At 37.9% G+C, this 3,286-nt stretch overlaps 1 long non-coding RNA gene across 1 annotated transcript; it reads left to right on the top strand.

Moving 5' to 3' along the window:
• The first annotated feature begins 565 nt into the window (after window positions 1–565).
• Window positions 566–1,980, top strand: LOC143442571 (uncharacterized). The gene is made up of 2 exons (XR_013110816.1): window positions 566–1,028; window positions 1,819–1,980. It is a non-coding gene; the product is annotated as an uncharacterized LOC143442571 (long non-coding RNA).
• The last annotated feature ends 1,306 nt before the right edge of the window (window positions 1,981–3,286 follow it).

The following is a 3,286-nucleotide window of genomic DNA, read 5'->3' as shown; positions in this document are numbered from 1 at the left end:
ATTGTTTGAAGGCCTAGGAATGTGTTTTGAGGTTGGTAAATGCATGTTATAAAGGATTTGTCTTTTTGTAAACTTAAAAATATTCTTGTAAGCTTCTGGGAATCCAGCCTCTCACAGGTCAAATGGGTTCAAGATAAGTACTGTCAATTTACAACCTGTCCCACCCTCCCACCATTACCACCTGCCTAATCCTGAGGGTATGATCTATTTCCCTTTCCCTGGTCCTAGGAACCCTCACCCCTCGTCCAACTACCAAGACCATGGGCCTAAGAGTTTCAAATGTACACCAAAGAAAAAGGTTTTTTTTTTTTTTTCCCCTAAACTCCTATTTTCTGCTCCTAATGTCCAGGTGTTCTCCCAGAACTTGCATCCAGGAAAGCTTCAATACAGTTACTGACAGGTACTCTGGCTCAACCTCACAAACTGCTTCAAATGGGCCTACACAAGCCTACCGCAAGATGGACCCACAACCTGGACAGCAGTGAAAGAAAAAGCTCTTTCCTGACTTGGCGACCTTCCAGCTTTTTGTTCACACTCCAAAACTGCATCCCAATGTCAGTAGGAAGTAGTTACTTATTCATTTATCATCAAAAAAAGGCTGGGATGTTTGGTTTCAGACCTGGGACAAGGGATAGAGGTTCTTATTTTACATGCCAAAGCAGCCTGGCCTCTAGGTTCTCCCAGCATCCCTCAGTTACTACCTGGCATACCCTGCACCCAACCCTGAACTCTCCATCCCAAGAGCTGGGCTATCCTTCCCCTAGAAACTCTTCTGTATATAATCCAGACATGTTAACTGCCAGGAGCCTCCAGGCCCAGAGCGGGTTGAAATGAGGCATGGAGTAGGACTCTGGTGTGGCTTTAACACCTGTAGCCTAACAGCAGGGGATTAAGTAATGCAGCCTTTGTTCTGCATCCACAGATTGCAGACTCTGCCTGGTCTGAGGAGCCTACAGGTGCACAAAAGGGCAAAGGAACCTTTTTTCCAAAGCTGCAATGGGACTGAAAAGACCCAAATGTCTCAACAGGTAAAGTACTAAGTTTAAAAACAATAAAAGAGGAAAGAGACTGAGTAAATATAAAACATCCTAGATAGATATAAATAGTTTAAAATTGATAAATTGATAATTAGAGATTAAAAGAAGCAATATTTTCTGTGTTAAAAATGGATAAAGACACGATGACACAGGGCACCTGGATTATGTGTAATTTGGATACTTGTCAGCATAAAAATAATTATTTTTTCAATAATGATTGCAATTTTAGATATCCTTTATAATAGAGATTAAATTAAGGCAGACTTGTAAAAAGAAGAGACTGAGAAGATACATTCTATACTGGAAACAATAAAACAGAAATTGGAGATTCTTTGCATCAAAATAGGGAACCTTCAGAGTAATCCAACAATCTGGATTGGATTACTTACAATAAGATCAAAAGAGGTAGTTCCAGTTTAGAAAAATTCTCTAAGGCTTAAAAAATTAAAATGCCAGCCCACAAAAATGCAATATATTGAGTTAATAATCCAGATTCTACTTAAGGATGCTACCTTACAGCCATGTCATGCAATAGATTATGTTTTATTTTGTAGAGTTTGGGGAACTAAGATATGTATATGTGTTGATGTATCATACTACTACTGCATGTTCAGAATTCCAATGGGCTTCTGCCTTGAATTCTGAAAAAGATAATTCTGAGATTACACATTTACTAGACATGATGTCTTGGAGATGCCTTTACAGATTAAATTGGAATACAGCAATATTTTAGATATTATTGGCATGAAACATGTTATAGATACATCTTACAATCCTACAGGTCAAATAGATATGGAGAGATCTAACAGGACTTTAAAGGAAATACTCATAGAACAGAAGGAGGATATGGAAACCCCCAGAGACAGATTACATGCTGCTTTATTGACTTTAAGTTTCTTAAATGCTAACAAACAAAAAACAACAGCTGCTGAAAGACATTACATTATGGAAAAGAACTGCTAAACTAAAGCAGCCCGTGTATATTAAAGACGTCTTTACTTCTGAGTAGAAGGAAGGAAATGTATTATGCTGGGGGACAGGCTTTGTATATGTTTCCACAGGAAAAGAAAAGCTATGGATTCCTTCCAATTTGCTAAAAATCAGATATGATAGGAGGAGACTCCTGAAGATCTTGGTTGTAGACAAGAAGAAAGAAATCAAGAGAAAAAACGAAACAGGAGCGGGTATTGCTGATCCCTCTAACATGGGAACAGCTTTGGGGCTGACTGAGACGTGAAAATATCTCCAGCCTGGACTTCAGATGCACAACCAATAAATTTTGTTGGCTACAAAATCCTCAGAGTTTGTCATGCCATCCTTTTAAATGGTATAGATAGAAACTTATATTACAATTTGGTTATACAATCCAAACCAACTTATAAAAAAAGACAAATGCCTGACCTGCTTGAACAGAGAACAGAGAATCATCTTTAACTGATTTGTGCACATCACAAATTCCATACATTTGTTATTGCTGAAACGTATATTACCTATGAGAGTTATATGTTCACAGACACCAATGAACAGGCAGCCCTGACAAGATTCACCCTCGGTGATGCAAGGAGGCTGAGGCATATTTATTCCAGCTTTCTACCTGATCCTACCTCAGACTGCTTTGGTGCTGTTTCTTCAAGAATCTACATCCAAGACAACTTCAAAATGGCTAAGATGGTCCAGCATCATAGACTTTCAGTCAGGACTTCAGTTAAGACCCAAACTTTGTCAGAGTACTGAAACTGGACAACAAATGCTACAGCTACCTTTCTTAACATTATCCCAATTGGGGGAACTCCCAAAAAAGGAAAATGACACCCCAAATCAAAATGAAGCAATTTTAAAAGAATGACACTCATTTTCTCAAAAGATGAGTAGATGGTTTTGTGGTGATTCAATGTGTTATGGATGTTTGTTGTTGTTCAGTGGGGTTGGTTACAAGTTGTTTAATGGTCTTGATTAGGGAAAAACAAGGTATAGGAAGTTACACTTTGGGATTTCCCTCTTTCCTTTTCTCTATCTTTCTTTCTTATGTAGGGGGAGGGGATTGAAAAGAAAAAAGGGGAAAATATATAGGAATAATAGAAATAAAGGATAGATTATTGAATCTACTCAAACTGTTAAAGCTACTACTAGCCAAAAATCTTACATTGCTATAGATCTTTGTGTACTGATTCAAAATTGAGGTTATCTTTTGTTACACTGATGTGGATCTTGTGGATCTGATGCAAATTTGAGGTTATATTTTGCTTCAA

The sequence above is a fragment of the Arvicanthis niloticus genome, chromosome 6 (genome assembly GCF_011762505.2).
Source record: "Arvicanthis niloticus isolate mArvNil1 chromosome 6, mArvNil1.pat.X, whole genome shotgun sequence".
In the NCBI taxonomy this organism is placed as follows: Eukaryota; Metazoa; Chordata; class Mammalia; order Rodentia; family Muridae; genus Arvicanthis; species Arvicanthis niloticus.
Note: the sequence above shows the minus strand (reverse complement) of the source record. Positions and strands in the feature narration are given on the sequence as shown.